Source organism: Empidonax traillii, unplaced genomic scaffold (genome assembly GCF_003031625.1).
Source record: "Empidonax traillii isolate 1590-97213 ecotype Southwest subspecies unplaced genomic scaffold, ASM303162v1 scaffold38:size1800464, whole genome shotgun sequence".
NCBI lineage: Eukaryota > Metazoa > Chordata > Aves > Passeriformes > Tyrannidae > Empidonax > Empidonax traillii.
The window spans coordinates 392,544-417,664 of NW_020955231.1; the positions used below are offsets into that span (position 1 = coordinate 392,544).

Consider the following 25,121-nt stretch of genomic DNA (forward strand, 5'->3'; position numbering starts at 1 on the left):
AAGAAACTGCTTTGCTTTAATGAAAGCACAATAAAAACTAATACTTGCAGAGTTTATTTAATTCAAAAATTCCAGGCTTATTAGACAACTGGTGATAGAACATGATTCTGACTCTTATTGGTTCATAAGAATCATGTTTACTACATTCAAAATACAGTCACTTACAGGATGAGATATTGGAGATGTTTAACTTTTAGAAATCCCCACAAACCATGGGGGTCAAGTTAGGACAGGAAAAATAGAAGGGGAGGGATGCAACTGAGGGAAAGAGTTGTCATCCTTACAACCACTGCCAAAAAGATCAGTCTTGTAAAGTCTTGCAGCAAAAAACGTTGCAAGAACCTCTGGTTTACAGCTTTAGTGGAAAGTCCTTAGGTCTTGCAGGTGGTGGCTCTGACAGCCGGCTGGGAACACCAGCACACTGCGTTAGCAGCACTGCGGTACTCGGCACAGCTCCTTGGAGGACTGCGGAGCAGTGAGCCAGCCAGGCTCACTTATGAGAACTGACAGGATCACAGCACAGATGACTCCAAACCACTCTGCTTGGCTTGTCAGTGTTTAAACAGGGGCAAAATCCTACCCTGTTTCCTCAGAAAGACCGTAGTTGAATGCCGTGGACTTGCAAGGGAACAGGTTTATGCTCTGATTTTGCAGAGGGTAGAAGGGAGTGATGGTCCTTGTTTCTAAAAACTTGCAAAAGCTGTTCAGTTTCATGTAAGAAAACTGACCAAATCAGGTACTGAGTACTTAAACTGCAGTCGAAATCCTTACTCTGAAAAGCTTGTAGTCCAAACTGTTTCTTTTGAATGTGATTCATGAAACCATGACAGGCAATTTGCACCTACTCCTTGGAATACCCTTCAGCTGCAACATCCACCACCACGTCAGTTCTTGCGTCTGTGCTGGAATGTAAGAATAAAATTTGAGAGCTATCAGTCTATTAGTCCAAAATCTTGGCAACTCCTGATTTAAACAGGCAAAGGACATACTGTTAAGTGTGATTTATAGAGTGTATAAATGTACTGGTTAAACCATAATTCATGGTTGATTTTTCTGTCTCACACATGAACTCATCTACTCAGGGAAACTTCAACTCGTCTTCAGAGACACATCTCTTTTGTGTATGGCCCCAAAGAGAAGATATGGAAGGAAATGTTTCTTTGCAATACTTAAAGAAGAACTGTAAGAGAAGCTGGAGGTTGGCACTGCAGCAACTGCTGCTCTAGGATAATGTTCAGGGCTTTGGTGCTAGCAAGGAATAAAGACTCTGTTGGGTTTTTTGTTTGTTTGAGGTTTGGGTTTGGTTTTTTGTTTGTTTGTTTGTTTTGTTGTTGTTGTTGCTTCTTATACCACAACTGAGGGGATAACACCTTCTCTATTCTGCTAAATTCCATCTAGCATGAGATGCTAAAAGCCATTGTCATTTGTAGTTTGGTTGCCTATAGGAAATAAATGTGCTGGTCTCAACCAATTTCCCTATGGGTGACAATAATGGCAATTTAGTTGTTTATTTCAGATTCTTCAAAAGTAGAGTCATGAAGGAGGGTTTGTCCTATTGCTGCACTTATTTTATGATCTCTTTAAAAGAAAGAAGAGGATTAGGTCTTGGGATAAAGTCCTAAGATTGACCTCGATGTCCAGAGCTCCAGCCTGACCTTAAATCCACACAGAGAACAGTTACTACCAGACACTTTGTGAAGTGAGTCTGGGCTCCACTTTTCATCTGACACAGCAGCAGTTTAGGAATCAGCACTCTGTTTGCCCTACTTACCCCGGTACTAGCTTCTAACACAGGAAAGTTGCTGGCACAGGCACCAGACTGTCACTTTTGTGACCGAGGGAGGAAAGAGAGGAGTCCTCACCCCATCTTCCTTTTCAGACAGTCTCCAGGAGTTTTGGAAGGAGCTTTTTACAAGCCTTCTTCTATTGTTGGCCAGGAGACAAAGGACGGAGGAGCTGGATTTAAGCATAATGACGTGAGCTCCTCCATGCAGAAAAACCCAGCTGAGAGACCCCCCCTGCTCCACACACACACAAAAAAAGGAAGAAAGGGGGAGAAAATCTTTGAAAATAACTAATTAAAGTTGTTTTAGCCTCTCTCTCTCCCCTCCAAGGGCGCCTAATCTCACAGGGGGCAGAGGGGGAGAGAGGCAACAGGAACAATGAGAACCATCCCCCCCTTCTCTACACCCCACCTCCTGGTCTCTGAGGTTTTAAAACAAGAGGCCACTTTAAGTTAATGAGCTATCAGCTGACTGGGAGAAGTCTCTAATGAAGCCTGGTGTTCACACATTCCCCAGCTTGCTGAATAGGCCTCTGCCAACCCCATAACTGTCAGAAAGTTTCATTCATAAAATCCACATGCTGGGGGTGGTGGTGATGGGGGCAGGGAGGGAGCTGGAAGGGTGGAGATGGAAGAGAGGAAGTGTGGGGTGGTGGTCTCCATATGGAGCAGTCAGCCCCAGAGGCCAAACAGGAACATGCATGGCTGGGGCTGGCAGGCTGGAGGATCCCGGGGACCCGACTCCACTCTCCATTGTCTGGCTAGTAATTAGGAAGATCCTTCACATGGTTCTTGGAGGACATTGAAGTCTGTTGGGATAATTAGTGAAGATTTAGGGGATGTTCCAGCTTTTATGTCACCAGCTTTGCTAGGGCCACAGGGGCAGGTGCTGGTGGCATGAAGCCTAGGAGTCATTCAGGGGCTTTGCTGTGTGGGCTATGCTTTACTGAGCCTCATGTCTTCTGGCAGTACTTTAGGAGCTGTGTTTGTGGGGATATTTGTGAGAAGGGGAGCAAAAAGACAGCGAAAATTCTGGAGGAAAAGGTATAATACAGGGACAGGAAGGAAGTCGTGTTTACTTAAAATAAAGTTGGTGGTGGTCATGTTTACTTAAAATAAAGTTGGTGGTGATGTGTGCTGGAGCTCATTCTCCTTGGATACTGCACATGCTTTTGGCAAGAGCAAAGAGGAAAGATGCAGATACAGGATCAGAAACTCTTTTTCTCCAAGAGCTGGACTGTGGTTTAAGTGGTGAATCAGCATTGTAATCAACAGTAATCAAAGGCCACTGTAGTCTTGTGTCCTGCAAGTTCTGACATTACATGCTTCTGGGTCTTTCCTGAAGTTCCTGAGCAGCAATGTCAAGCCCAGATTTCTTTTGGAAGTTAAGGATCTAATGCTCTCAGCACAGGAATTAGATCTTAAAGCACTAGACTTCTGTCTCTCTCTTTGAAATGTTGGTCCCTTCCCAATCCCCAAGTCAGTATGCCATAGCAGGATCAGGGCATAATTGTTAGTGTCACTTAAATCTTAGTTGTGACAAAAGGCACAGTTAAATGAGAAACAGTCTCTGCCTTGGGGAGCTTACAGTGTAAATACACAGTGCAGATTGAGTGGAAAAAACCACTTAGGAGTCTCATTCAAAGACCACTGAAACAATAGTAGGATCTCTGTTAACTCTGAGGAGCTTTGAAACTTGATCATCTGCCTGCTATTACACAGGGTGTCTGAATCAGAACTCTGAAGTCAGTCCTATCCAGCACATAACTGCAAGGTCAACTTTGTTCATATGTTTCTTGTATATACTATTAAGAGAAAAGGATTGGATTTTTCAAACTATATGAAGAAACTAGGGATGAATATTCTTGAGAAACAGGGCGGCATGTGCTGGGGGCACTGGATTCTTTGAAAACATGAATATGTTGGGAAAGCAGCTGCCTGTAGAAATTTCTATGGACTGAGTCATGAGTCAGTGTTGTAATGTTTCATTCAGTAAACCTTCTGGTTTCCCATCTACTTTGTTTTATCATTGAAATTTCACTAGAGTAGTGTGGGAAACTGTGTGGTTCTGCGTATAATGCAGAGGCAGTGCTGAAGAGAATATAACTGGGGTTTGACTGTACACTGCAAAGGCTGTGGTGTGGTTAAATAATCAAGAAATATTTTTCCTCCAACTGCTTTTATAGAGATTTTGATTTTTCCCTTCTTACACTTGGTAGCTCAATTACTCAGTTTCACTGCATTATAACAGTACCTGAGCACTTCACCATCTTTCTTTGCTGCTATTCCTTTTTGAGAGACAGGGAAACAAAACACAAAGTTTAGGGTCAGAATCCACAAAAGAGCTTAGAGCTGGCACTGCTAGGTTTCCAGGCAGCTTGTTTGCAGTGAAATCCAGACATCAGAGTTAAATATGAGCACATGTAGATGTAGGTACATGAATGGGGAGCTGTGTAAGCTAGTGGGTGAGAGGTGCTGAAGAGCAGGGTGGGATGTCTGGTCTGGCAGGCAGGCACTTGCCTCTCACCTGGAGAGAGAGATACCTGTCTTTATGTATGGTTCATATATACATACATACATATATATATATATGCCCTTGTTTAGGTTTGCTCTCAGTGTATGAATACAGGACTCAGCACTGGATGCAGGCCATAAATGCTCAGCTGTTGCATATTTCCATAGTGTGGCTTCTTAAATTGCTTTTGGTGACAGTCTTCCACTTTTTATAAATAATCAAATATTCTGGATGACAAAGCAGTGGACTTGTACTGTTGACCAAAGGCTCTAGAAGTTGTTGGGCTGGAGGAAGGGCAAACTCACAGAAGATGAGAAAGCTCTGCTGAATAGCTATTTACGTGCTATACAGCAGATAATGGGCTCTACGTTTGGTCATCTTGCCTCTTCAATATGCTAAGCAAGGAGCATTTTGGGAATGAAGGCATGTTCAGCTCTACCTGTATCTCACTGAACAAGGTTCACATGCTTTTTGAGTTGTACCTGAAGCTGTTTATTTTTGTGGTTGTCATGCTAGTCGTTGGATTAGATGCTGACTAGTTCTCCAGCTTGACTTTTTTCCTGCTGTGGCTTTTCTTGCTTTGGAATGCAGCACTAACCAGATCTACCTTAGGTGAAGTCTGAAGAGTCTCTATTTGTGTTGGCTTTGATTATTTTATTTGTTTTCTAGCACTCTCACTATTTCCTATCAGCAGTCTGTCTTTGATGGCTGGTGTACAAATTGCTGACAGAGAGGAGGCAAATTCAGTATTATCAAATCTCTGCTCATGCCAGCTTTTGCCCCTTCAGCCTGGTTTGGCTGGTAATACCATTGGTCACTCCCAGCATTCCCTTGCCCTTTACTAATAGTCTCCTTCCTCCTTAGCTCTACATTGCTCTTGCTGGTATTAAGTTTTTCTGGCAAATCCCATAAACAATTTTGTGGAGTGCTGATTTTCTGTCACTGCTGCTTATATTTATTTAGCAGCTGGAGGATGGATGGGCTCTCTGTGGTTGAAGGGCCCTCCTGCATGCTTTAGACTCACTTGGATGCTCTCAGCCTGATCTAAGGAGCCACCAACATGCCTCTCAGGAAGTTAGGGAAGCATCTGCTCAAGGGTTTGTTCCAATCAGGTCAGAGACTTGCTCACAAATTGGTAAAGGAGGAGGGGAGCAAACAGGCAGTGAGCAGGTCCAGGTAGAGGATAAGCTCCTCATCTAGTGCTGCATCATGGATTGTGTTTCCTCTGTACATGAGCCAAGAGGGACCACTTGCTTTACCAGCCTCTCATGTGAGCACTCAACCGACACAAGAGGCTCTACTCCTTTCCCCTTGGGGGGATGCTGGAGGCAAGAGCTCTCAAGGGCTAAAGAAAACAAAACAGTGTTTGCTTAGCTGGAGAGCAGAGTGTGCCCTGCGTAAATTGTACCAGGGCCTAAAAGTGCTTCAGAAATGAAGTGCCTCTGAAATTGGCTCCACGAGGTAAATGTGAGGCAGGATGATGCCATTTCCCCAGCTGATGGGGTGTCCCATTGACTCATTTAAGGTCATATTTGGGTTACTCTGAGCTTCAGAGAAGATGACACGAAAGACAGAGTCTTCTCAAGGAAGAAAAGCTGCTGATAGTCCTGTTCCCTGTGGACAGCCAACAAAAAGTCTACATGTGTGTCCCACTTGCAGTCCAAGGGCTCTGCTCATGGGAAGGAGAAAAAGGGAAAGGTATTCTCTCCATTGGCATGATACAGCAAGCCAGTGGTGAGGGAGTGAGTCAGATACATTCTTTGCTCCCAGTGTCCAGATTCAAAAGTTATAGAAGCGAAAGGTACTTGCTGAATGCTGGGATGTTTCAGATGGGACAGTTTCTGTTTCTATCTTTCTGTGGCCACTCTGTGTCAGAGATTTTTTTTTTCTCTCTGGGCTTGACCTGTGGAGAACACAAATCCTATTTCTAATTCTAGGTATCTTTGGTTCAGTCACAGGTGTGCAGGCCAAGCTGGCACATTTCCAACATAGTTATTGAAGATGAAGTACCCAGCTTCACATGTATTTTGTAGTCTACAGAAACCAAAATTATGAAAATACAGTGTTCCTAGTACAGTAGGATCAAAAGACTGCTTCTTGACACGTAAAAGCTCCTGTAGCTTTTGTTTCATTTATTACCTAGGTACACAGTGTCTCATTATATACAGGTGGATTTTGCTGCCAGTGTACAGCCCATTGCAGCAGTCAGCTCACAGACCTCTTTCCCCTTTAGGCATCTTTGTGATGCTCTGTATTTCTAGGAATGCCTTATTTACCATAATATATAGGTTTTCTCTGGTGAACTTGAAAGTATCTATGCTGGCTGTTAATTACTGGCATCCTCAGTTATTAGTAATCCTTACAGAAATGGGGATATCAGACTAGGCAGTTCTATGTTTGTGACCTCCTCCCTCCATCATAGCAGACCTGATATTACAGTAGAAGTTCAGTTCTGTTGTGTAGGAAAGTGTGTTATCACACCTAACTGTTAGATCAACCAGCTGATGTTTCTAGCAATTCAATTTGCAGAGTGCTGGGATGTAATAAAAATTATTAGGCTGAAAAACCCCAAACTTCTTTTCTATCCTTTTTTTTTTTTTTTTTTTTTTTTTTTTTTTTTTTTTTTTTTTTTTTTTTTTTTTTTTTTTTTTTTTTTTTTTTTTTTTTTTTTTTTTTTTTTTTTTTTTTTTTTTTTTTTTTTTTTTTTTTTTTTTTTTTTTTTTTTTTTTTTTTTTTTTTTTTTTTTTTTTTTGTGTGTGTGTGTGTGTGTATTTTTGAAACCTGCAGTGGATTTTCTGGGCTCATGACATGACTTTTTATTATGCAGTGCATTAGAGCCCTTGTGAAAAATAAAACATGTGATGTGGAAAGTCTCTAGTAAAGAGTGACTCAGGAAAAGGAAAACAAAACCCTTCAGTCTAACGAAAGAACAGACTGTGTGAAAGTAACTTGGTATTTAATTGGAAATTGCAGTCAGTCTGCAGATGAACAGCCTTGCTGGCATCTGCAGGTGGGTGTTTTGCTTATGCTTTACAGTTTTCCTTCCTGCTTGTGCTTGTGAATGCGTTCTGCCTGTCAGCTCAGAGGTGCAGAGATGGCTGCAATTTGTGGCTGTTCTTTTTCCAGAAGTATCAGCAGTTCCCAATATCACATAAATGAGTGTTGTAAAAGTGCGTTAGTAAGAAACAGACCCTGCAAAAAATAGCTTACAGTCCAAATGGGTGTGACAGCCCTTGTTTTAGAGATAGAGAGAGCCTTTAGAGGTCATTAGAGATAAGTGATGTGACCAAGATCATGCAGGGCCTTTTGCACTCTAAATTATATCTGGGACTTCTACCTCACAGGTTCAGAGCTCACGAGGGCATTTTAATAGAGAATTTTTAGGAGACACACTGACATACATTCATTCAAGGTAAACGTGATCTGCCATCTTGGGCCAAACCCCAGATTTGCTTTCATCAAGTCTAATTATGATAATGGTTCATTTAACCTCTCTGCCTCCCCCTAACTTCCGCTTTAAAGCAAAGGCATACTGGCTGAGAAACCTTGGACTGCACAGTTCCATTTTTAGCTCTGTCTGACTCATTTAATGATTTGGTCAGGTTAGTTTGTCCTTGACTCAGTTTCCCCACTGTCAAAATGGCACTAATAACACTGTCCTGCTTTTTGAGGAAGGGTTATGAAGATAAATTAGTTTTGGCTGGAGAAGAGTCCTGCAGGGCTAGCAGAATTGGAAGGAGACAAGCGTGCTCTCTGTTGCAAGTATTATCTATCACTTATGTTTCTCACAGCCCTCCTTGACTTTTACTGACTGTGTATTCTTTCTCCTCTTGCAAATCACCAACATGTATATTGATCAGCAATATGCCTTGCACAGATTACAGGACCATCTCTCCATCAACTTCTTTGCCCTCTCAGAGGCAGATGGTTTTACTGTTGTGAGAGCAAAATCCTGGCCTCGCCAATGTCAACAAAGCCAGGATCTCATCCCTGGTTTTCCAACACAAGTGTTTCCTCTTCTGTAAAAAAAGGCTGGCTATGGGGTGGCTACTGCTGTTTCTTTCTAGGGTTCCTCTGAGGAAGAACAATCCCCTCCAAAAAATGCAGAGATGTTTTCAGAGGCAGACAAACAGATGAGGAGCAAAGGAGTGGTTGGAGAGGGAAAAGCCAGCCACACAACAATCTGACTTCTTCTAGAGAGGGTTAAGTACTAAATACCTCTTACTGGGTCACTTAATGATGGATGGTGGTTAGTGGGGGTGGGGTAAAGCTGACTTCCAGCCCTGCATCACTAAACCGTTCATTAGGAAAAACACACACAATGGAAAATGGCAGAGAGGCTCAAGTGTCCAATTTCTCTCTTGAACTCTCTGAACAGGAGGCTCCAGTCAGGGGAATCCCTGCCACCCTTTCTCCCCCTCCTTCTCTGGCAGTTTCTTTATTAATTAACGGAGTTGGCTGGGGACGGAAACGGAGGACAATAATCAACATAGATGGGTCTGCAGACCTATTTTTAATAATGTGCTTTGCATCTGTCCTAATTGGTATGGAAACAGTGACCTGATTGGAACGACCGGGAGCCTCTTGGGGCCTTTCTTTCTTCCTTTCTCTCCCTCTGTTTTCTTTTTTGTTTGGTTGAAGTTTGACTTGGTGGGAGTGGAGGGGCCAGTGGGTAAGAAATATAAAACCTAACCTTAGGGACTGTTCACAGGCCAGGGAGTGGAGAGGGGTGACGTACTGGGGAGTACGGGATGTGGGGGCAGGGAGGCCTGGATTGGAAAGTCGGGCATAAATGCCTCCAGGACAGAGAATCTAGCTGCCCTGAGGAGCTGAGGCCGAGCATGGGAAGGAAGGGACAGCAGCTCTCTTGGTTTAGTTGATGATGTGGGATATGTTGGGTTTTTGGGATGAGATAAGAAAAGCTCAGGGACAAGAGGAGCACTCCAGGAGCCAACTGAAGGCCGGTCCTTACCCTGCTGTGTAATAAACATGCATGCAGTGAGAGAGAGTTCCTGTCCACGAGAGATTTAAACCTGAAACAGGCAATGAGGGGAAATAGATTATTTGGTATCAGAAGATGGCTTAGGAACAAAGGGTGGCCCAGAAGTCTGACTCCCCCAGTGCTGTGTGAGCTATCTACCAGACCACAGATACAGCTGCCATAATGGCTTAGACAGTGCCCTGGGGAATCCAGAACAAATGCTGTGTGGGAACATACACACAGGGACCATGCCTATACGGATAGATGGGATAAAACTTTGAATATAATTGTGGTATGTTCTGTAATGTAGTGATATTTACCTGTTGCAGCTGCTGATATTCTTAGCATTTGCCTGTTCACACAGGATGCCTGTTAGAGTGGGATTGCAGAGACTGAGCACTACTGAGCCAAGTGGCAATGTGTCCCCATGTTCTCTCAACACAGATGTGCTGTCTGTCCTGCAGCTCCCTGAGGATGTAGTTGAAACGCTGCTTTCTTCTTTCTCTCACCTATTTAAACACCTAGCAATAGACTCTTGCAGGCTGTGTTTGTCTCCTTTGCCTTCCTGTGTCTTCACAATCTCTGGAAAGTAGCTCATGAGCCTTGAACATTTGGAAGATCATCTTTCTCTGTGCAGCCATAGTCTCCAGAACTGAATTGCATGGGAACTGGAAATCTGTCCTCACTGGGAGGCTGGAAATTGTACGCCCAAGCTGAGGAACTTGTCACCCAAGCAGGGATCATGCGGGGTGTTTTTGCATTGCAGCCTTGATGCCAAATTACTGCCTTGCAACTTCACTTTCTGTTAAAAGCTTGTGTGTGCACACACTGTCAAATAATGGGATGAAAAAAACCAAGACCAAACCCTGAAATTACAATGAAATAAAAGTGGTTTTCATATAGATTAGGATAGAAATTGGACATTATTTAGAACAGAGCAAAACAGTCAGGTGGGTGGATGGATGGATGGGTGGATGGATGGACAGAAGGATTAGCTCTAACAGACATTGCCCCTAAGGTAGCTTAACATTTCCAAGTCTGACCATTTTATTTTGAGAACTACAGCAATTGTTTTTTCCCGTAACCCCCAGCTCTTAGAATGAATTATTATAACTGAGAATCTTAGCTTTCTTTTGAGGAAGCTTGCTGTTCTTATACTGGATATGTAAAACTTGAAGAAATGGTGTTATTTCCCTCAAAAGGATCAGAATAAGAGGCTGAGAACAAGATCTTCCACATGCATTGTGTTAATAATAAATCTCTGATGCTTTATTCCAGTCTCTGTTTTGTGAGGCCTTGCTTGTTAATTTGGGCATCCATGGAAACATTGCTAAATTTGAGCTCTGTTTATGGATGGCAAGTCTGGGCATCTGTGGTATATATAACCCTGCTTATAAAGAGGAAGGAAAGAAAGAAAGAATGAAAATGTGAAATGTAGGGGGAGCAGGCAGTGAGCTGCTGCCACTGTGATATGTGAGGAGTTGGCCAGGTCCCATGTAAATCAAGGACAAAGTTGACTAATTTCCTGGGTCGGTCATGGTGAAAATATCACATTTCATGGTTTGTTGCCGATTCATAGAAAAATCCTATTAAAACCGGGCAGATTACTTATACAATTTAAACAAATGATGATCAAAGATTATAACATGTTCTGTGAAGAATGAAAAGGAATAGAAATGAATGTGCATGTGGTGAAATGGGGCCAGGTGGGGTTTTGCATGCAAACTTGCTCTTTTATCGCTGGGGGGGCGTTGTGGATTGGGGGGGTTGGGGTGCGGAATGCCAGCAGTTTGGGCGTACCCTGACCCTTTTTTTGAGTAGGGCTGCTCGGCGCACAGCATCGCTGCCCGCCCGGCGGGGAGGGGCCGGGCCCCGCGGGCAGCAGAGGGCGCCGCAGGCCGCGGTTTGAGGCGGAGGAGCCTCCTGGGCTCCCGGAGGAGGGGAGGGAGCGGCGGAGCGCGGCCGCTGGGCCCGCTGTCCGCCCGCAGGCAGGTGTGGGGGGCCCGGCGCCGGCTCAGCCCGGGCGCTCCCTGCGCGCTGCCCGGACCCCAAACCCACGCCGGCTCTCGGTCCCCTCACCGCACCCCGGGCAAGTCGCTCAGGGGAGAAAAGCCTAACCTGAAACCCAACAAAGCTTAGGGTGCGAGGCAAAAAAATGAGTTCTGCGTCTCAACGAGACAAGGTTTACACTAGACGTAAGCCAGCCTGTTATTGATCCCTGCATAGATCTGTCCTCCAGTGCCTCATCACAGTGAAGCGTGTGAAACCTTCACAAGACCTTCACGAAGTGTCAAATTCAACAACTGTACACTGAAGAAAAGAATACAGAGGCATAAACATATGTTTATATTGTAAAGACAAGTGACTGTGAAGTGGTTGCTAAGGTGGAGATGAAATGGGTAAACAGAAATGCATCTCCAAAAACAAATGGTAGAAATTTTGGCAAATACAACAAAATGATTGGTGCTGGGAGCAGAAAAGGGCAGGGTTTGGTTTTTTTGTTTGTTGAGTTGCGTTTTAAGGCAGATTTCCATATTTCACTGTGAAATTGTCACAGCAGACAAGACAAAATCTGGTATTTACCTGTACACTGCTGAGCATCCTATCCCAAACAGTAATCCACATGAAACCTGCTATAGTGTTTTTCACAGCCTGCATGGCTTGGAAATTAGGCTTAGATAGTCAAATCTTCTGACATCACCACTCATTTTTACTTCCTCAGGCTAAACACACTGAAGCAGTATACCACTGATGTTTCTGTCACAGAGCTCATTTTGCACAGCTGCCTGTCCAAAGTCGTCTTCTGAAGCTTTCCCAAACACTGGTGTCTGATAGAACAGGCAGGACTTGATGATCTTAAACATCTTTTCCAACCTAAAAGATTTTATGATAGTGTGGGAATTCAGTTTTGTTTGAAATTTAGGGATGAGGTATATGGATTTACTGATACTGGCTCTTCTTTTTTATCTATGAATCAAGAAAAATGTAGCAATAAACTTGTCTCCACACAGCCTTCAACTCCAGATCCAAACCCTAATGCCATCTATAACCCTATGGTTGTCCAGAGCCGAGGTAGCCATGGCTTCTTAATAATTCAGCATAATGTATTTAAACATTCTGACAGCTACCCTTACCTTTTCTTCAAGGACCAGAAAAATAAGTACCAAAACCTCCCGTCATGAATCCTGCAACCAATCCAAGCCATAACCTTACTGATCATTGTAACTCAGGGATGTAATGCTGTGTAGAAACTAAACATGCACTTGAAGGTTATCAGCCTTTTATCTTAGCACTGAGGACCTGTGAGAGATCTGCAATGGTGATATGATGCTGCAGAGCCTCCTGTCCCAAACCACAGATGTTGGCTACTTGCAGTATCATTTATGGCTAAAGAACTTGTTGATCTCTGAACACTGACTATGAAAAATTCAAATCCACTGAGGCAGGCTGTAATCTGGCTGCAGGCTGGACAGAATTCATCAGTAAACCCGACTGCACAGAACTGTACATTAAATCTTAGTTTTAGTCCTCACTGTATTCCTGGCACGAGTGATGGCCTAGAAATTCAGTTATGTCCAAAAGTTAATCGGAAGATGTTTAAATATGCTGATACTGACTTTGCCACTTATCTTACCTCAAGCAATGATGCCATTCCGGCTCCAGCGTTGATCATGGCTCAGTAACCCCATTCTGTCTGACAATTAAAAATGATACATTTTAATCTACTTATGCCTGAGCAGGTTTGGCAGAATTGAGCAACAAAAATTGTTTAGCAGAGCCTCGTTTCTGGAATGCTAAGGTAGAGCCTAATTGTAATCCTAACCCTGCTTTGACCTCTGCCCAGACACTTGCCATCACTGGAAAATAAAGAATAAATATTTGACTGTAGCAACACTAACTTTCATCCACTTTTGTGAGTCTTAAAGATTTAGACAATTAATTTGTCCCTCTAATCTCTCTTGTTCCAGACTCTATCCCCAACTCTAATCCTACTTTTGATGACAGCTTAGAAACCCAGAATTTGGCATTCTCATCTAGTGGTATCAGACCTTGGCTTTCCTCTACAGGTCTGACAGAGGTCAGTAATAAATTTGGTTCTTCAGATCCTGCTGTCCCTAACTGTAACTCAAATCCCAAACATACTAGCATTATACACTATACTGTCATTGCCACCAGACAATGTGAATCTACTTGTTCTAGCCTTATCTTATTTTGCGGAATTCAGCAAATATCCAGCTCTCTGTCTACATCTCTAATCTTGTTCCTAACAAAAATGTCAGATTTTACTACAGACTACATTTTTCCCTTGCTTCAGGATGAAGAATAAGACATTTGAGTTTACTGACACCGGAGTGCTGTGTTTGCATGGTCAAGGGAGAGCCTAGCACCTGAGATATGACCCTACTTAACCCAAGCTGTCTGAGTGTACAGATAATCTGTGTATTTGGTGATTTGACTACAGGGAACTGGAAATTCAGTTTTCTAAAAATAAGTGATTTCACACCTTGAGTGGTGAATAAAGAACTTAATTTCTATGTATTTGAGAGGAGCTGATGCTGATTTATGCCAGCTGATAGTTCTGGTCTGGTACATATAGATCTTTACAATAGAAAGTACATAATACTGCTTTGAGGCCTAAAGGATGCTTTTATAACAAAATGTGTGTACAGCCTTGTTGAGTCAAAATTGAGAATGGTCAATGAACAATACGTGCTGTTGGCTATATCCCGTACCTCTGCTAGGCTTGTGTATGTTTTATTCTGGCCAGAGGATGTGAGCTAGCATGTGGGAATAACAGCTGGAGAATAAGGTGGGAGTCATAGTGCTTGGAGGAATTGGAGGAACAACAAGTATCCCTATTCTTAATTCCATATCACATACAGTGGGATTGGTTTGTCAAATCATGACCTATTCCAGTGCTGCTGATTGCATTTGTGACATGAACGGCTATAGCAAGGAACTTGGGACACTGGAATTGGATTTTACAGAGGACTCCTACTGTTAGTATTTGTGACTAAATGTCATCTTTCTGGACAAAATACCACCTGATGTACATGAATTTTGGACCAAAATGCTGAATTAAGAAACTGAACTGGACATTATTTTGCTTGTTCACTTTTGGGGATTGATGTGACTTCCACTTGGTTTTCAAGTAGGCAATCAGGCTTGAGTGGGAAAAAGGCTGTTGGTCACCATCACATTTTGGATAGGGCAACCCTGTGAGCAGGTGGTGCTACTTGGAGGTAAACTAAAAGAAAATCCACGTTAAAGTTGGAGAGCAAGTGAAGGCCATAGGTTACTCTTTTCTTGCCTCATACTAAGAATAAGCATCTTCCAACAGTGATGCCTTAGCGTAGCAAAGCAGTCTTCGAAGACTTGTGCTTATGCAGCGCTTAGAGAACGTGATAAGGACCCCTCACTTGGTTTAGCCAACTTACCACCATGGCTGTTTTGATCCAACATTTTGTAGACTGAGCATTGTGTTCATTTCACGTTAATGGTGAGTAAAGCTGATTAGCTGCTGTTTTAACTGCAGGTAACTCGTCGTTATTGGCAGGAAACATGTTTCATCTGCATAACAGTTTCATGTGAGCAGTGGGGAACATTTTCTATTAGCGTTTGTTGATGTGAAACGTGTTTCTTAGTGGAATTATGTTTGCTTGGGACTGGAATAGAACTTGATTTTCATCCTTATCTCCAACTAGAGAAACTGAATCATGAAAAGGTCCTTTTTGATTCTTTCCCAGCAATGGTATTTTTATTATTACTTTTAATGTGTCCAAGATTGGTCCTATTCCTATTTGCTATACACAGATAGCTTCAGAAGCTGGAGTCAACCTTCTTAATGCTACCCAAAATATATAAATGTCAGCTGCATACACAGGCTGGGATAAGACGAGGACTAGTTCCAGAGACATCATGTTAGAGAGCGGTCCCTGACAGCCACGTTCAGGTGGAGCTTGAGCTCTGTAGGGCCCCAGTGAGGAACTGAGGCAGGTACAGCTAAGCAGTGTATGTCCTTTTCCAATCCCGCCAATGTCACATTCCTTCTCTTTTCTTATATGCCAAGTGGTCCTGTACTTACTGTTTTTATTTTTTAATTTCTTATTTACCGTAATGACACTGACCAAAGCTCTATTGCAGCCATGAGCACAAGTTTTGAAAGTGAGAGAATAGTAACACTTGCTTTTTAAGAAATGTTTTGCTTCCTTTATTTGCTCATGCTTTCCAGGTAGTGAAACCTAAAGAAGCAGTCAATATCTTTCAAAAAATGCTATCTGCCATATAATAACTAATTACATTACCAGTGTAGTGCCTGTCATTCTGAAGAATCGCAAAGCACACAGTCTTCCTGAATTATGAGAACTGATGCATATATATGACTGTGTCATCAATAAATCCTGAGAGACTCTTTGTAAGAAATGTAGCTTCCGCTGGCCTAGAAGATGGAAGTTGCTTAAGAGTTTGCCATAGAATTACACAAATGTTTTAGTGAGTAAGCAGAGAAGAATTATCTATTTGATATAAATCAGAAAAAGAATTTAGGAATATAGTTGCCTTGCAACTTAGTAATTCTAAAGGATGAGGTTTTGTTTGCCTGAATCTATAAAAATTATGTAAAGGCATGGCTTCATTATTTATTTGACAGAGGCGGCCTCTTGATTCTTGACAATCCAGTTTAATTGTTTCCAAGTATTCATTTATACTGAGGGAGGCCCTTGTGCTTAAGGCCTTGCAGTCACAAAACACAGTTGCAGAGAGCTTTAAGTCCAAGCATGACTTGGGGAAAAATTTCTGATTTTGCTGATTTAAATCAAGGAAATCACCCATTCACTGCTGCAAGCCTCACTTGCTAGCATATATTTGTATTGCTGGAATGCCAAGGATCCATATTACCTATGAAGGCATTGCCGTGCTAGGCAACATACAAATGCAGAACAAACAAAAGATGATTGCATGCTTTAGAGCTCTAGCAGTCTAAGACAGGAGATTATGACTTGGGCAAATGATTATAATTGACACCAGAGAAGCCAGTGCTTCTGCTTCTGATTGAACTTGGCTAAAAATCCCCAAAAGCAACAACCAACAAAAAACCACAAAACCAACAAATAAAAACCCCACTAAAGGGAACTAAAACCAAACCAAGCAAACAAAAAAAGACCCACCAAAAACAAACAAACAAAAAAAGCAAACAAAACCCCCCAGGCCAGAATACTGGTCTATTTGACATATTTGTAAAGAGGGAAGAGTTAAAGAATAAGAGCCCATGGAAAAAACTAAAATCATCATGTCTTCAAATGGTCTCAAGTGTATGGGTAGGAAAGAGGAGAGGCAAAACAGCAGAGAGAATCTGAAGCTTGGACTGCCTTGTTTTTCCATAATTTTTCCAAGATATGTTGGAGACTTTTATGCATTAGCACAGCGTTTGGGAATGAATATTTGTTCAGTGAGATATGACTCTCCCATGGCAGAGCAGTGAAATATAGGATATTTTGCTTGTTGGCAGCAGATTTCTGGCTGTCTACGTTTTTATTAGTGCAGGTTTTTCTATATGAGTATAGCTATTTATCTAGCAAGCAGGGCCAGCAGATAGAAAGTTGAAGAGAGAGCCAGCACAGTTCTAAGCCATGTCAGTAGATAAAAACCCTTAAGGCGAAATATCTACAGGATTGGGCCACGTGCCTGAATTAGAGGAAATGCTGTTATATTTTCCCAGTCACTTCAATATCCTGCAGTTCTTGCACTTCCACAAACACAGTTTAATGCAGCTGATATAATGCCATACTGAGGATGTGTTGTCAGCTGCCAGTGTTCAGTCTTGGACCTTTTAATTTCTGAGCTAGAAGACTGAGGTTTTTAGCAGAGGTTGCAACAGGCTGATGGCCTTTGGTGTTTTGCCTGTTTACCACCAGAGATGGTCAGATGGTTACCCCAAGGGGCTTTGTACACCAGCATCTGTAGCCTGCTGGTCTGGTCTGACTGCATGGAGGCAGTGGGGCCAGGGAATCCAAATAGGCAGCCTGATTATCTGGAATAATAATCTGGGTGTGATTGTTGGGATTAAATCCCACCCTGGGGTGTTCTCTGATGGTAGAGGGAATTTTGCTTGATTATGAACTGAACCAGACCTGTGGGACTTGATCTTTTATTCATAACACTTTGCATGTGTGGCAAATGCTCTTGGAGGTAAGCAGATCCATTACTAGAGAGGGAAGCAAAGGCTACCAAATGAAAGAGCAGAGTAAGAAGCCAGCAGTAGTATCTTCCTTATTTCCAAGGTGATTCCCTTAACTCTTGATGTTTTGCTTGAATAGCTGCGGAAAAAAAGACAAGAAAGGACAGTCTTTGCTCCATAGATTCAGAGAGGAGCTGTAAGGTAAAAGACAACAGATGATGAGAATAAGACATGGGTTGGGCAATGTATGGATGTTGTCTGAAATAGCCGTAAACAAATGGGATGAAGTTTTTTGAAAATGTCATTATAAAGGACCTTGCAGGTGGACTTCTGGTGGAGACCAGTGAAACAACCTAAGGGCATCTAAAAGGAGCTTTGTTGTTCATAAAGGGCAAACCTGGGAGGGGGCACAAGGACACTGATTTGAAGATCCAGCAATTAACAGTGGGTATGGGAGTAGAGACAGGGCTTTCTTTTCTTGCCTGAAATAAGAGATGTTGAGTATAGGTAGCAGTGAAGTCCTTGAGAGAGAAGACAAGTAGCTTCTGATTGCTGTGTTAAAGAAAGAAAAGGCAGAGAGGTAAGAAGGAAGGGCGGGTGTACTAACATGTAGGCTAGGAAGGTCAACTTCCTAGCAGAAACAGAAGAAAGGTGCAGCAAGTTTCCAGGTCAGAGATGTGATGGCTATAAAACTTAGTGGTTATGTGGACTGCATAGTTAAATCTGTGTCTTGGATCATCTAGAGGCTCTTCCTTCATGCTCTGTTTTTAGCTCCTGTTATAATTTGGTATGACCTGAATATGATGTGCAGCCAAACTACTATGCAAGTCAAATAAGTAGGGTCAAAGTGATCTTAAAAGGCCCTTACATGAAAGCATGTAATCAAACTATTTAGTCAGGGGTAAAAGTATACCAATAAGGAAGTAAACATGCAGCATCTCAGGATCTACTATGTTTAAATATACCAGAGTTTTTAAACAGCTTCTAGCATGATCAGATTATAGCCTCTAGCTGGGATATAGACTGTAGGGGAAGCATTGTTGTTATGCCCAGCTTGGGAAGATGCTGGTTTCTGATCAAGTTCACTGGGGCAGTGAATTCTAATGCAACAATAGCAGAACCAGAATAATTCGTAAAGCAGTTTGAAATCATCTAACAGAAACAGTGCAGTTGCACAATTGTAAGACTTTAATTGATGTTTTGCACTTATTGTCAGCCTTGATTTCCTTTTAGAAATGTTACACAGCATTTTCCTCAATGCTGCTACAAATACAGAGCCATTCCTACTAGTCCAGACCCACTCCCATGTAGCTTGCCCTGTGATAAGTAGGGTTGTTTTGAAGTGTGCAGAATTTCAGAAGGAAACAGAAATACCAGCCTTTGTATTGTCGTAATGAAAACAAATAGGTACATATATATGAGTCAAATATATAGATGTATTTGTGTAGTTAGTTAGGTGATTTAAAGTATCCTTGTGTTTTATAACAGTGCAATCTGTGTGGTTCACTCCACATGATATGAAATAGCAATAAATAGGCTTGTAGCACCTGAAAGTGGTTTATCTTGTGTTTTGGTACAGTTCTGTTTTCTCTCTATTCCATATTTTAGGGTTTATTTCTGGAACATGATTTGTATAGTTTAAAAACTCAGACTTGGATTCTTTAAGAAACAGACTTTTTCTGAAATAACAGGTACCTGATATATATTTATTGCCTTCAATCCTGAAAAGATTTTTTTAATGTGTTTAGTTTGATTTCAGAATAATTGCCTAGACATATAAAATAAATTGCAGAAATAAATCTGTGTGGATCCAGAGCCCTTACTAATCAATACATCTGTTCTTCTGGATTTGTTTTCTTCATATCTATTTCCAGAGTTGTAAATACACAGGGTATTTTGGATTGAAATACCCTATGTGAATTCTGCAGTGAAAGGATTTCTCTTGTGAGATTAAGGTTGCAACAGTAATGACAATTGCAGTATTAATGGGCAAATTTTAAAATGATAGCTTTCATTCACGTCTAAAGCATTTTTGACATCACCCAATCATTCAAATTCACCTTTCTTTGTGTAGAGTAAAATGCTGTATGTATCAGCACACACCAGTACACAAACAGTGCAGAATTTTGACAGCAGGCAATAAAAAGTACCAAAGCTAGTGAATCATTCAGAGCTACTTAAGTGGCTGGCTAACGTGGTTTGTGCTGGAGTGTGAAGAGTCCAGTGCTCCGACGTCACGATCCTTGTGCAGAATGCAAGATCCATAAAGCCTACAGATGGTCAGGTTTGCCATTGCAGATCATAGCTCGTGAGTTTTGTCATGGCTATGCGGAATTGAGGCTTGTGTAGAATGGAGGCTGGTTTTGTGCTTAAGTCACTTAGAGAGGACTCAGTAGGACTGTTCTGTGACCTGGACAGAAATGTATTTATCTCACGGTCATTTTGTAATATGGGACCTTATGCAGGGAATCATGGACTTGGTTCTCATTGAAGTTAGCTTGCTACTAATGCCAAGCGTAGGCATAAGCTCTTTTTGAGCAGAAATGAGAATAAGCTTGGGCTTATATGACTTTTCTGCCTTGGAGTGCATAGCACATGTAGCTGTGATGGTTATTTCATTGCTGTTGAAGTGACTCTTGAACAGAAACAGTGAGACACTGTGTCTAATCCAATACAGAAGTCCAAGCCAGTCCTCCTTTGTTATCATAGTATTTGCATTCTCATTCTCAAACCTGTGTGGTTTTGGTTTGGCTTTTTTGGTTGCTTGTTTTTTTCTCTTTATGCAAGATATTTTCCCTGGATGCTTATGTCCTGTTTTTCTCCGTTCTTATTCTAGCAGTTTTTAGTAGTCTTGATATCTTGTTTCATGATTTTCTCTGTAGTTGTCTGATTCAGAGGGACAGACTTCGTGCACTGTAGCAGGACTGGTGGCAAGTATCCTGCGTTCTAGTTAAAGGTTAGAAAGAGAACCCTTTGGTGGTGAGGAAGAACCATGACACTGAAGAGTAATTTCATGTAAGAAGGAAGTGAGGATTCTGTTCACAGCAACACTAATGTCTAGTAATGTCAGAGAAATTGTTCTTCATTTATGTAGAGGTCAGAGCCTGAGCCTTTACAAGAAGACTTGCCCAGGAAACAAGTCTTTAACTTTGGTTGAGTATCTGAAATGGGAATTTTGTTCTACTTGAAGCAGTTGTAAGTGAAAAGATGTGAGTGACTTTGTGGAAATTCTCATCTGCCTGTAGCAGTGACTGTGCAGCCACACCAGTGCCTGCTGAGTCTGTGAGAACATGATCAATATGAGAGTATGATCTGTGAGCTGTGCATAACTGAGTGTGGGAATGCAGTGGTGAGAGTCAGTGTACCTGCCTGTGTGTGACACTGAGGGCTGTGAGACCTGTGGGGGGACATGTCCATGTGACTGTGTGTGGTGTGCAATGTGCAGATGTTCTGCCCATCTGTGCGTTTATACTGGCACAACCATATGAGTGAAGCACATATGTGAATGTGTATGTTACCATAGGGGAGAACATACCCATGAATGCATATGTGACCGTGAGTGTGAGTATTAGTGTATTTCCAAGTGCAGAATGTGTGAATAAATGTATGTAAGTGAATGTGAAAATTACCAGATGGTCTTAGAGGGAGAGATCCTGTGCCAGACATGCTCTCTTCTCTGTCCTTTCCATTTCTGTAAATGTATTAGTTTTAAAGAGGAAAAGTGCCCCAGCTTGGCTTTAGCCTGGGCATCACCCCTGAGTGCGCAGTTGCTATGCCAGCTCAGTGTGTTTGTGTGCTCTTGTGAGAGAGTTGGTAATTGTGAGCGCTCCCTAAGAGAATCTCTGGGGCCAGGGGATACAATAGGCAAGGGTCTAGGGTCTGAAACTGTAGACTTTAATAAAGCCACTGACAGCAAATAAGAGCCTGACATGTGAGTCACATTACTGACAACAAGGGCTGCTTTGTAGTCCCATCTGCACCCTGATCGGGTCCCGTACAGTAACTGAAAGGACAGAACAAACTGCTGCTGCCTTCAATAAATACAACAGTGCCACAAAGGCAGCCGAACAGACCAACTTTGTGTGGCTTTGCTGCAGCTGAGCTACTCTCCTACTCTTCCTCACCTCCCCCACCAGTGAAAATGACTGACGTTACCTTGTAAGGGTTGCTTGAGAGCCCTGGCTATGTGCTTGGCCCCATGGCAGTCATTATATACAGCCCTCGAACATCTCTCTTCCTTGCCACCCCCTATGCTCCTTCATAGCCTTTCTCTTTCTCTGCCCTCAGTGACTGGGAGAGGCCCAGAGCCTCTGACTCATGAGTATGTCCCTTGGACTTCCTGCCCTTGCCTGGCTAGCCAGCACTGGGAGCTTAGCAAAACCTTCCTTCAGGCTACAAGCATAGTTATTTGAAATGTTGCTTGAAATGCCATAGTAACTTGCATAGTTACTCCAGACTCCCATTGGAGGGGTCATGATGAAAATGCTGGACTTGCCAGCACAGTAACTTCAGAGCCTTTCAGACCCTGAGTGGTTGGTCACCCTCCTAGCCCAGATAGCATCAGGGCATGACAGTGTTTTTTATTTATCCAAGTGTCATCTAGCATAGTCAGAAACCTTTTTTGCTGGCTGCCCTCAGGGCCTCTTACTCTTCCCTCCCTCTGGGCCTCTCCTCCTGGGCTTGGAGACTTTCCCAGTGAAGAGCTTTCACATGGAGAAAAAAAGCCTTGCAGATAGATCCCCCTTCAATTGAAATTTGTGCCACAGTTGTGTCTTTCTCAGTGCTTTTCTGGCCACTCTTTTTTACTTTTTCCCAATAGCCCTAGAGAAAGGGTCCTTGCTGGACCCAATGGCACGTGTTGTCATGTACTGAAAGAATGTTATAAACCCTGGGAAAGATTGCTGGGTTATAAATCAAAATATAAGTCTGTGGTTGCCAAAGGGATGATGTTAAGTATCAGGATAATGTTTGTGACAGTGCAGGCGTGCTTCTGATATCTGTCCTAGCCCAGAGCATGTCAGTCCACCTAGCAAAAAGTCTAAATTCTTCTGTGCTTGAAAAAGAGGAACATCAGACCCAAGAGTTTATGCCTAGCGGAAACTCCGTGTCCTATATCATGCAGTGCACACAGAACTGAGTTCCCTGGAGGTTGAGGTGCACCCCATGTGGGATGGCTACCCCATACGTTTACCCTGTGCTTCTGCAGTGTGCAGTGGAGCCTGTAGGCTGCCCTGTCAGTGTAACATACCCAGTCTAATTGACACTGTCTTCAAACAAGAGGATCTCAGCTGTAGTGATTTGTTCCAAAGGTATAAGACTTACCTGCCTTAAAGGTCAGATTTTTCATCTAGCAACTAGTGTATCAGAGCTTCTAGGAACAGAACGTGCTCGAGGTGGGATGCAGCAGAACTTTCCTTGGAAAGGAGATTAGACTTAAGGGAGCAGATGCATTCAGTTTCTGAGCATCTTTAGGAAATCCTACAAGGTAGTTTTCTGTTAAAAATACCTCCCTGTGACTCTACATCACCTTCTGTTCAAGCAACCATTTCAGATGACATTGAACAAAGGAAAGTACAGACCAATATAATAAAAATGACCCTGAGATTAGCTCAGTTGGTTTGAGCATGGTGCTGGATAACGCTAAGGTTGTGGGTTTGATCTCTGTATGAGCCATTCACTTAAGAGTTGGACTTGATAAATCCTTGTGGGTCCCTTTGAACTCAGAATATATCCTGTAAAATCAGCAAGAACTAAGAAACAATAATATCATACAGAGATGTATGCAGAAGAGAGAGAGAAGGATTTCACTGGTGTCACATAGAAAATGCCCAGAGAGGCAATATTTATAGGAACAGCTTGTGATGATGTTTTGCATAACACTGTGATATTTCTCATGGTTAATGTCTGGACCTTCTGCTAGAAATTACCATTCTCTCTGTAGCAATAATATATAAAGGATTAAGCACCACTGTTTTGAAATACCCTACATAGCTGAGAGACAGCAGCAGAAACTTAAAGTCCTGTAGCAAATGTGGTCCGTACTTTTCAGGGAAATGTCTGAAATTTTTGAAAAGAAATTTAGAGCATCTTATGCCATTTTTAAAAGGGAACGCTGATTCCCCAAATCTAGCTCGGTGCTTTGATCACATAACAAGTTTTTGCTCTAGTGTCTTGGCCAAGACCTGGACAGGGCGAGACCAGTAGACATGCAGTCATTGTATTGGTGGTGGGTGTCGGTCCCCTCAGTCCTCACCTCTGCTGACTGCTTGTAGAGGCTTCAGCAGAGGGGGCACAACTGGCTAAACTGTGAAATGACTCTCAAGCATGGAGTCTACTGCAGCAGCACCTGTGCCTTCCTCTGGAGTCTCTCCCTCTCTTGAACAGGCAGGGTCTGGGGGATCCTCTTTCTAGTAGTTTGATACCTGAAGAGAAGCGTTTCCTAGAAGGAGATGGAAGGATGGAGCCTTGAAGCACAGGAAAATCATGCTGTGCTGTGGTAGAGAGAAAGGGATCTGTGTGCAAGTTTGCCACAGCTTTAACTTGCTTTTATGTTTTCTTTTATTCACAAAGTTTCAATTTAAAAAAGATGCTGTCATAACTGGGGAGAAATTATGTAGTTGCAACACTGTATATGAAGCTGAACAAAGAAATTGCCTGAGGGTCTTACAGGAGTGGATACTCTACCTTACAACCCTAGAATGCAAAAGCTTTGTATGTGGGAAAGAAGCTATTTTAAAAATCTTTATCAGGCAAATCAGATATTTTGTGGAGTGCATGTTTTGGTTAAAGCACAGGTATCATACAAATGAGGAAGCAGCAAATGAGAGACACTGATGAGAAGAGCATTGTCTAGGAAAGCACCATTTGCCCCGTGGAAACAGTTGCTAATAAGACTGGATAGAGAAGGAGGAATGGGTGGGAGAAGTGGTCTGGAGTGTCTGAGTAGCAGCACATCCAATAGGTCAGCTGCAACTTAGTGGCACCCCGGAGAGCAGCTGAGAAAGTCCTGAGACTTGGCACAGACATGCTGGCTTGTGTGTTACTGCAAGTATTAGGAAGCCACTCACTGCCACAGCTGTTCCTATACCAGGAAATCTGAAAGGAGAGCTTTAGATTCTTCTTGCTGTACTTTGAGAAAGGTGCAGTTGGTAATTATTTGAACTCATGCTTTTCCTTTCTATTTCTCATTCTTTTCTCCATTAATTGAAAACCTGGTTGGTTAGGTCATTGGAGTAATCATTTCTGGAGGAGCATAACTCATTGAGTGCCAAAGTAGTTTAGTTCAGTTTTCCCAGGTTTCAGAGTGGGTTCTCAAAGTGATATTTACTAATGACCCCTAAAAATTTAACCTGGTTCTATACATTTTCAAGCAAAGCCAGGCAGAAGTGCTATAATAAATTGTGATGGAAAGCCAAGTGCTTTAAATTTTTATTTGAAAAACAGAAAAAACATCTTAAGGCCAACGAAACTTTTGAAAAAAGGCTATGGAAGGCATTGATGATTACTTTTACACCATCTCCTGATAAAACTGAAGCCTTATTCAGTTCTTGCCGATTACAGAAAAGAACTAAGGAGTGCATTTGGCTGCCCATGAAGTATGTGACAACTTGAACAGCTTCATCTATCATACCAGAAAGTGGAAGAAAAGACAGGATAGCCAGATTCA

At 42.4% G+C, this 25,121-nt stretch overlaps 2 long non-coding RNA genes across 3 annotated transcripts in view; one reads left to right on the forward strand and one right to left on the reverse strand.

Annotated features, from left to right (window-relative positions):
* LOC114054692 overlaps positions 1 to 25,121 on the forward strand; it is a 107,298-nt gene that overhangs the window by 16,536 nt on the left and 65,641 nt on the right. The gene's annotated exons all lie outside the window — the stretch shown is intronic.
* Positions 803 to 19,657, reverse strand: LOC114054694. 2 transcript variants are annotated; one of them, XR_003570548.1, is made up of 3 exons: positions 19,559 to 19,657; positions 12,914 to 12,973; positions 803 to 902 (listed from the first exon to the last, which is right to left on the reverse strand). It is a non-coding gene; the product is annotated as an uncharacterized LOC114054694 (long non-coding RNA). The 2 variants fall into 2 exon arrangements; XR_003570547.1 differs by lacking the exon at positions 803 to 902 and adding an exon at positions 12,013 to 12,153.